General features: G+C 39.8%; 1 pseudogene; it reads right to left on the minus strand.

The window, feature by feature from the left end:
* Positions 1-1,529: 1,529 nt before the first annotated feature.
* On the minus strand, positions 1,530-4,740 carry LOC122062730 (annotated as a pseudogene).
* Positions 4,741-10,891: the final 6,151 nt, after the last annotated feature.

The raw sequence follows: 10,891 nt of genomic DNA on the forward strand, positions 1-10,891 counted from the left end.
AACTCAAATGACTCTCAATATTTGTAGGATGATTGTAAACTAAAAATTACTTATAAACACCAAATCTCACATCCAAAATCAAAGTATAGATCCGGTCTTTAACTTCACATTTATAATATTACTATTTTTATCCTGTTAGTAGATTAGATTCAATTTTACAATTTGTAGACATAGTAAACGGTCTAAAATCAAAATATAAGTCAGATTTTTAACTCCACATTTACAATATTACTATTTCTATCCTATTAGCAGACCAGGTTCAGGTTTAAAATTTATAGATGTAGTAAACGGCCTTAGATCGAGCTCAAGTTATTCAAGATAAATATAAACATCATGAGAATCATACAATTCTAAATTAAAAAAAAAATCAAACCCTAAATCATGTTTCTACCTTCATCTTTCTCAAACCTAACTTTTGTCTTTGACAGAAAAATTGCTTTCATTCTACATATCAGTGCAAAAGTCCATATTCTAAGCTATGATCTTATAAAATCAAAATAAATAAGAATCCAAATATATACTAAGGTCATAAGACTCTCACACTTTAAATTTGAGATGGCTATGACTAAAGTTCCCCTTCCTTGCCTTTAATTCTTCACTATTGACCTTGAATATAATTAGAATTTTATTCCCTTGAATTCATATGCATACCAGAATATAAATTACCAATAATCACACTATAATCTTCAACTCACTCTTTCACTTTTCTTGAATTTCTCTAACTAGATCTATTTACTACACTAATTGACCACCCAATTCAAAAATTGAAACATATAACTAGGTTAGATATCTATTTATTTATTTATTTATTTTAATATTTATATTATAAAAATATAATAACATAGATAAAATATAGAAATAGATCTAAATATTCTATTCAGAATATATAAATCTAATTATTAATTTAATATATAGAAATTTAAAATGACTGATTATATAATAAAATATGTTATTATTATATTAATATTTTTATTGTTTATATATATATATATATATATTAATTTCATTAGTATTTTTTAGAAAACTTTTCTATTAATATTTACTTTTTGAAATTTACCTATCAATTTCTTAAATCTATTGAAGCTTGTTCTCTCTCTCTCTCTCTCTCTCTCTCTCTCTCTCTCTCTCTCTCTACTTTTCCTTTCTCTTCTTTGAATTACCACACTCTTCCTATTTTTTATTTTATATATTACATATATGGCCCATCTTGCTCCCTATCAAATAAATAAAATAAAATAAAATAAAGTTTAGAGGAAAATTTCCACATTTCCACATTTCCACTCCCTTCCCCTTTTTATATCACTATCTTGTTTTCTCTCTTTATTCCCATAGTCAAGCCGTCCCTCCACCTCTTTTGCTTATTGTCCCCTGCTCTTTGTATGTTTTTTATTAACAACTTAAAAATATATATATACCCATGCCGTTTGCCTATATTACATCCTCCCTCCTAAAAAATTGTTTATTACATTTAAACAAAAAAAAGTCACACCATTGGACTAGTGTTAGTTTTAGAATACAAAAAGACATAATTACCCCTTTTTCTGGACAGAAAGACCATTGTTATCCATGGCACCATCCGCGTCCGGACCAGCACCTTGGTACATTTTGGCGATGATTGGGTTGCAGAGGCTTTCGAGGTCCTTCATTTTGTCATCGAACTCATCTGCCTCCGCTAGCTGATTCGCATCCAACCACTGGATCGCTTGCTCAATTGCATCTTTGATCTTTTTCTTGTCAGCAGGAGATAGCTTGGCACTGATCTTCTCATCTTTCACTGTGTTCCTCATGTTGTAAGCATTCTTCAATTCAACTTTCTTCTTGTGCTCCTCATCTTCAGACTTGTACTTCTCTGCTTCCTAAACCATCTTCTCAATCTCATCCTTTGACAACCTAACACTATCATTGATGATTATAATCTTATTCTTCTACCCAGTGGTTTTGTCTTCAGCAGAGACGTTTAGAATGCCATTAGCATTGATATTGAAGCACATTATGATTTGGGGAACACCCCTGGGAGCAGGTGGGATACCAGAAAGCTCGAACTTTCCATGTAGATTGTTGTCCTTGGTTTAGGTTCTCTCACCCTCATAGACCTGAATTAGCACACCAGATTGGTTGTCATAGTATGTGGAGAACACCTACTCCTTTGTAGGGATAGTAGTGTTCCTTGGAATCAAAACAGTCATGACCCCTCATGCAGTTTCCAAACCAAGGGAGAGAGGAGTAACATCCAAGAGGAAAAGGTCCTACACTTTCTTGTTGCCTTCACCACTTAGAATAGCAGCTTGTACTGCAGCTCCATAAGCGATGGCTTCATTGGGGTTAATGCTCTTGTAGAGTTCCTTCCCATGGAAGAAGCCTTGCAATAGCTGCTGCACTTTGGGGGATCTTGGTAGACCCACCAACAAGCAAGACATCATGGAAGAATACTTTTTTTCCATCTTGGCATCCCTTAGACACTTCTCCACAGGCTCCATCATGGTTTAAAGTATCTCCGATACCGATACGATACCCTCCGATACGTATCTTAAATTTAGCTGACCGATACGATACACACCGATACGATACATGAAATTTTTAAAATCCTTTCGTATCAATATATATCCTACGATACATACCGATATGCATCAATACACCACTGATCATGGTTTTAAGTATCTCCGATACCGATACGATACCCTCCGATACGTATCTTACATTTAGTCGGCCGATACGATACACACCTATACGATACATTGAATTTTTTAAATCATTTCGTATCGATATATATCCTACAATACATACCGATATGCATCAATACACCACTAATACACATCGATACGATACGACATGCCTCGATACGACTCTATGAAAAATATAAAATTGAGGTAAAATGTACGTTTCGGTATGTATTGGTACGTATCGATGAGTATCGGTATGTATCGATTGGTACGTATCGATATATATCAGCACGTATCGGTGAGTATCGATATATATATCGATATATCGTACGTATCGGTGAGTATCGATACGTATCGGCGCTACGGTCATATAATGGCCAATATGGGTAATTTTTCAGAAAAAAACGATTTTTTGAAGGGTTTTTGTTCCAAAGTTGATGTCAGCCATATTTCTCTCTACCTAAAGTGGAAATCAAGGTTGGGAACAAGGATTTTACATTTATGGGACAACTACAGACCTTGAATTCTTAGTACGATACTCTCAATTTAGTGTTTATGCATAATACATGTTATCAATAGCTTTTTTTAACAAATTCTTTATGCAAAAGTGTTTAAAAAAATGTTTCATATCCATTTATGTGCGTATCTTTAGCGTATCTTAGCGTATCTCTGATACAATACGATACCCTCCGATACGTATCTTAATTTTGACTGACCAATACGACGATCGATACCGATACTTTAATCCTTGCCACTGATACACATCGATACGATATGATATGCACCAATACGACTCTATGGAAAATATAAAATTGAGGTGAAATGTACGTTTCGGTATGTATCGATATGTATCGATCGGTACGTATCGGTGAGTATCAGTGAGTATCGGTATGTATCGATCGATACATATCGGTGAGTATTGGTATGTACTGATACAGTGCGCTACGGTCATATAATGGCCAAGATGGGTAATTTTTCAGAAAACACGATTTTTTAAGGGGTTTTTGTTCCAAAGTTGTTGCTAGCCATATTTCTCACAAACTAAAGTAGAAATCAATGTTGAAAACAAGGATTTTACTTTTATGGGACAACTACGAACCTTGAATTCTTAGTGCAATACCTTCAATTTTGTGTTTATGCATAATACACGTTATCAATAGCTTTTTTTTATAAATTCTTTATGCAAAAGTGTTTAAAAAAATGTTTCCTATCCATTTATGTGGGTATCTTTAGTGTATCTTAGCGTATCTCCGATACGATACGATACGATACACTCCAATACATATCTTAATTTTGGCCAACCGATACATCTACTGATACCGATACTTTAATCCTTGGGCTCCATACACTTCATGAAGAGATCCATGCTGAGTTCCTCAAACCTAGCACGGGTAATGGTGGAATAGAAGTTAATACCCTTGTATAAGGAATCAATCTTAATGGTGGTTTGAGCAGTGGATGAGAGAGTTCTCTTTGTCCTCTCACATGATGTTCTCAACCTCCTAAGAGCCCTAGGGTTTCCGGTACTATCTTTCTTGTTCTTCCTCTTGAACTCCTAAACAAAGCGTTTTGAGCTCCTCCCATTTCAACCAATAAGGGAACCTATCCTCCTTAGGCCCATAAATTTGCCTATATTCTATATGCATTGAAATAAGATCTTCCATCATAAGCTGTCCAATCCTAATAGCGACCTCAATTACATATGTCACAGCCCACTTCCAGTAGACCCAACTTACTATCAGGATTACCGGTGATCTCACAAACCAGCCAAAAGCAACGGAATCAGAGTATAGTAATGGAATCATCAATAAAATGGGAAAATTATCTAGTGATAAAATATTATCCATTACCGAATTATCCTTTTACAATTATCCATGACGTATAACTAATAAGTTTAAAAGAAATGTACCATCCACATACTCGTATCAAAATCACCAAAAATATGCCGAACACCTCACAGTGCCACATCTGCATAGAAATCACAAGCACAATCCTGGCTATGCTCCTTCGCATCCGGCATCCACCAGTCGCTCACACTGTACTCGGGTCCAGAGGATAGAGAATCACTATCCATGGACATCACTGTACTTGCATTATCATCTAAAAAGAAGGTGTATACATGAGGTGAGCTTTTCAACTCACTCAGTGAGGGGTGGGGTGCACATCCAAGTATAACAATTCGCAGTAATAATTTATGATGCATGATTGGAGAAATTAAACACATAGTCCATGATGCTTGTAATATAATTCATTTATTTTATTATCCACCTAACAATACAACTAAGTCTAGTAAATGCTACTACGACACATTAGACTGCATCCACGTCTCGGAACTGCAATCGACTATGCAGGTATACAAACCCTAGCAGTGAATAGAAGCCTTTCGATCCCCGTATGTGTCCGTGGGTCACCCAGCAAACCCCTAATAACCCCCTCCTGGCTGTTATGGCTCCGGTACCAATCATCGGCCATGCCTAACAAGTTCCCACCTCCGAAAACAATCACATCGTACCACGGGTGTGGCATTCCGGAAAGGCACATCGAACATCCAACACCTTTACCCTTGTTAGCAAGGGTTCATAGCATAGGGAGTGATACCTAACCACATATATGCTACATTCCTTCATAATGATACAGTTAGTATGAATTACACGATACCGGCAAGACCTTGGCCACAAGTGTAATCCATCTCCAAATACAGTCCTGGGCACACGATATCGATAACACATCGGTGACAAAGTAAAACCTGAGACCATTTACCTAATCTAGCATGCATATCACAGTTGAGTATGGACTATGCAACACTGGTACCAATCGTCGATCACGAAGCATATCTATTTCCAAATGTAGTCTCGGAGCACACGATACCGGTAACACATTGGCCACAAAGTGTAAACTGTGACTACAACTAACTCTAATGCACATACTCAATGCATGAATGCAATAAGCATACAGTAATCACGGCACCGGTACCACCTCGGCCACATTGGATTTCGTCTCATGCATACAACCAAACACATGGCAATCATGGTATCGGTACCACCTCGGCCACACCGGATCCTGCCATATATCTCCATAACAATTCACATCATAATCATAAAAATGAAACATGTGATAAAACATCATCATTTGAACATTTAATAATCATGTATAATCCTACACATGTGAACAATTCTATAATAATAAAACAATCCAAAAATAAAGCAACCATCCCTCACCTTGTTGATCTCTGCTTGTGTTAGGGTTCAGATAAGGCACCGATCAATCAACTCAATTTTGGTCTCGGGGCACGTGTGCATCATTATCCTAGACACAAAGCCAATTAGACATCAGTACGTGTCGAAAAGATCAGGAGAGGCCCACTTGGGTCACCCCCAAAAGGCACAAACAAGGTTTCCCAGTGACAGTAATGTCATTGGAAACACCCACTAGAAATAGGGTATTTCCATCGAAAATATCAGTGTTATTTCCGGTGGTGGTGACAGAGAGCTCATAAGGCTCTGTGCTTCACCGAAAGCAGGTCCAATGGATTCAGTAGCTTGCTTCTGGTGGCAATACAGAGTGTCCACTTGAATTGGGGCTTTTCGACTCGAGCCCGATCACCTGGATTTATTCCGTAGAGTTTGTAGGGAATGTTCCTAGCATCCTTCTAAGCCAATAAAATCTCAATTCCATCGATCTATTTGGGAGATACGTCGATCGAACGATTAAAACCCTAGTTGGTCATTTGGCACTACTTGTTACTGGAGCTCACCGGGCTTGGTTTGAGCTCAGTAAAGGCACCGAGGAGGGAGAATACTCATTCCACGACCTCAACATGGTTTGTAAACTTGGATTCCATCCAAACATAGCTTAATCTAGGTCAAAATAAAGAGAGAGAGTTGTATGGGAGGTTGTACTCACCTCCGATAGGGATTTCTAGCGACGATGCAGTAGCCGGGACCAAGGTAAACTCTTCCCTCCTTCTTCCTCTTCCTCTTCTTCTTCTTCTCCTTCTGCTCTCCTTTCCTCTCCCATGTTTGCACACAATGGGAAATGAGGAAATGAATTCCTCATTTCTAACTTATGAGTTAAGTTGGGCCTTAGGGTCCATTTGGTTGAACCTTATTCGGACTAATCGGGTTAATACGACTTTCGAAGCCCAAGAACCTGACTACTTAGGTCCACAATGTGCTCACGTCATGAGGAAGATTTGAAGGATGATTTGGGATCATCCGAGATTACTTACATTATGAGTGGGGGAGCCACGGGCATCAGAAGCTTGACAGCAGCCTGTATGACTCACCGGAAATAGCCCACTGGATTCAGGCCCAGTGCTTCTGGTGGCATATTTTTGGTGGTCAAGACAGCTTGTTGTTTGCCAACTGGCCTTGCATGGGTGGTTGCCCTCGGCCATGCTCATGGTCTTTCGGCAACTTCGGTACTTGTCAGGATTTATATGTGAGGAGTCGGGTCACTTACCGTTTGGGATCAGAAGGCATGAACTCCCTTCAGTTAGATTGGCACGTGATGCACGAACACTTGGGGTTATCTCTCCCCCTTCGGCAATGGGCGGCCGCAAGCCAAAATCCGACCATGCTTCTAATCTTCGGTCTGAGACCTACCACAATAGTTCAAAATAGACCGAGTCAGGGCACGGGTGTAACATTATAAATTTGACCAAGTCATCCAAAATCAACCAATTTAAAACACATGAAATCAATAAGCCAATAACAAAATTGGTTTTATACCTTTTGTTTACTTTGGCAGAGAGATTCTTATTTCGAGTAAGAAATGGTAGCCATTGGGTTGGAGATTAATATAACATCAATGGATGAAATATCCAGTAAGTGCATTGTATTAACAATCTTATACCAAGGCACTAATTTAATCATACTATCTGTTTCAAAAGCTTCATTGACTCTGCACCTTTTATGATCCCTAGAATCAAAAGTTGAATTCTTCTGTATTAAAGAATTTGAGAACTATACATCTGGGGTATGATAAGAATAAGTGGGAATAGAAGAGAAGATTCTGAGGGCCGAAAGGTCACTAGGGAATCAACTAAAATCTGGAACCCACACATATTGATTTTGACAAGCAGGGGAGGTTGGTGTAAGAAGAAAAAGAAGAAGAAGAGGGGTAATTATGTCTTTTTGTATTCTAAAACTAACACTAGTCTAACGGTGTTAATTTTTTGGGTTTAAATATAATAAATGATTTTTTAGGGGGGAGGATGTAATATAGGCAAACGCTAGGGGGGTTGATGTAAATCACCCTATATATATTTACTAATATAGTACAAGTGGGGAGTGGGGGGTGCAAATAGTCACTGAGCCCAAGCTCTGATACCAATTGTTGAATCTCGGTTGACATTGAGAGGGAGGTGAGTTAGTAAACCAAGTATTTTTTTTTCTGTCCATACTATTGACACCCTAGTTGTAGGCTTGTAACACACATAGTCATGCACACACCCACCTCTATTTATAGACACTTTCAGGTGTGCACACCCACCTTACAATCCATGATACTTTAAATTCAATACAAGAACAATAAATCATTCACATGTTGGTGTATGATGTCTTGTATTCCATCGCAGTTTAATCCAGGGAGTACTGGTGCAGCACCTAGACAGGTAGGACGACGGTCCCGCTAGTCGGTTAGTGGGCCGTGGGGGTTGCAAGGGGGTAGGAGGCCCCCTGCATAGCAGCAGGTGTAGGGGGCGTAGCCCCCCACTCGAATTTTTTATTTGAGGGCAATTGTGTACTTTTCAGATTAGGGTTTTTTTTCGCTATATATTTGTAGCGAGAGTTTCTTTCTCTGTAATTTAAGCAATACTGAGAGGTGTGAGGACGAGCGCTATAACCCTATTCTCCATTGATAGTGAAGCAGGATCTCATCTCACCAGGGACATAGGAAACCTTGCCGAACCTCGTAAAATCTGTGTGCATTGTTTGTTTTGTTTTTCCATTATCTTCTGCATCATTTTATGGTTGTATTTCTACATCACACCCACAAAACAGAGAATTTTATGAGGTTAAAAAAACTATCTACATTCTCAACAAATTGTTTATATTCTTGGAGTAGTGTCTGTAAAGATTTCGTATCTACTCAATACACTACGAGTATTGTACCTATGGTTGAGAGCACCCACACCTAATTTTTTTCAGTATAGAACTAAGATGGCACTTAGTACCAATTAAAAGTGACAACACCCATAGTCGGGTTTGCCTAGCATAAAAGTAGGTGGTCACATGCAGTGCCAATAAAAGTAACAATAGGTCAGTGCTAGGGAGCACCCACTAAATATTCTTAACAAGTAATAAATTAAGTCAATTATAAACTTACCTTACAATGTAGCATAGGTGAGTCTAGGATTTCAACATACAGAACCACCTAGCTAGCATACATATTGTGAGGGTAGCGATCGAAAATGGGTTGTCGCTTTCACGTCCTTCATGGGGAGGGAAAAGAACTTGTATCGATTCTGTCCTCTCTCCTCTCTTTCTCTTTCATGAGGGAGGGGTGTGTCGTGTGTGCTTACCTTGCGAGCCCCGTACTACCGTATCACTGCTCAGAGATACGTGGAGGCATATTTCGTAAGAGTGTAAAGTTCATCATTTGAGATGGGGGTTTCATGATGGTCGGGGATCGGGATCATGCAAAAGGGTTTGGAGTCGCCACCTAGGATTATGAGCCTAGGACCCGGGGGTGGGCACAATTCCTAAGAAAAGGGCCCGAAAGTTGGTATGGTTCAGAGATTTAGGGTAAGTGTCAGGTTACAAAGTTGGGAAGGTGTTAGGCACCCAATCTGCCCAGTTCAACCGATCTTCCTACTAGATGCTTAAGAACAAACATTTTCCATAATTATTCCTATTCCGCATGCATGGCTAATTTATCATACATATATACATTGATTGAATTTAAACAACTATGTACACTAAAATAAGGTCTATATAAGGTCTACATTATGCTACTTCTGTTGAGAAATTATACCCGAGCTTGACCAGTGTTTTGGGTCAAGAGGGGTGGAACCCCTGGTTGATGCTAGTACGAACTTTCTTATGGATTCTCCTGGCTTAGGGCAAGATGGTCATGACCTCCAACTTCCTTTCTCTAGAGATGCTGACTGTGATAATATTTGGACAGAGTTCCATCTAAGAACGGTTACTTTCTATTTTGAATTCGAACAGAGCTTCGGCTAGGGAAGGTTATTTTCGGGCTTAGGCTGAGGTGGTATTTGGACAGAGCTTCCGCTAGGGATGGACTACTTCTGGGTTTTGGCTGAGGTGACACTCGGATGGAGCTTCCGTTGGGGATAGGCTATGGGAGGGCTAGGCTGGGGTGGCACTCTGACAGAGCTTTCTCTAAGGATGGGCTAGGCTGGGGTGGCACTCGAACAGAGCTTCCGCTGGGGATAGGCTATGGGAGGGCTAGGAGAAATTTTTTTCTAAAAATCTCACTCAAAGAAAGCAATGGATAGAAGAGTCTCGAAGGCTCGAAGAACACTTCGGATCTTATGAAGATCTCTCCGAAGACTTAGAAAACCTCAAAAGGGGAGGAGAGGGGAGAGGGGAGAGGGTAGAGCTTCTCTATTATGGATTGCTCACTAAGAGACTTGGGTTGTTCTCCTTTAAATCCAAAGGGAGGGGGTATTTATAGAATTTTTGGACCAATAGGGAGGAGAGAGAAAATTTCTCAACCAATGGTAGTAAAAAGTAATTTTTCTAAACCAATGGGGTGAAAGTAAGAACTTTTGGACCAATGGGGTGGGGGGTAATTTTCTATAGCCAATGGGGTGAAAGGTAAATTTTTTAGACCAATCATGGGAAAAGATTCCTTTTTGGACCAATAGGAGGCCACAGTGTAGGGTATGCTAGCTGGGCAATGTTGGGTACACAAGCTGACCTATAGGGGTGCGAGTAGTGTTGCAAGGGGTGCGAGCATGGTTGGGTACATAGGTTAACCTGCGGGGGTGCAGGCAGGGTTGCCAAGGGTGCAAGCATGGTTCCAAGGGGTGCGAGCATGGTTGGGTGGATAGGCTAGCCTACAGGGGTGCGGGCAGGGTTACAGGGGGTGTAGGTATGGTTGCCAAGGGTGCAAGCATGGTTACAAGGGGTGCGGGCATGGTTACAAGGGGCACAGGCAGTGGCTGTAGGGGGTACAAGCAGTGGCTACGGGGGGTGCGAGCATAGTTGCAAGGGGTACGAGCATGGTTGCAAGGGGCATCAATAGTGGCTGCAAGGGGCACA

The sequence above is a fragment of the Macadamia integrifolia genome, unplaced genomic scaffold, assembly GCF_013358625.1.
Source record: "Macadamia integrifolia cultivar HAES 741 unplaced genomic scaffold, SCU_Mint_v3 scaffold1095, whole genome shotgun sequence".
Classification (NCBI taxonomy): domain Eukaryota; kingdom Viridiplantae; phylum Streptophyta; class Magnoliopsida; order Proteales; family Proteaceae; genus Macadamia; species Macadamia integrifolia.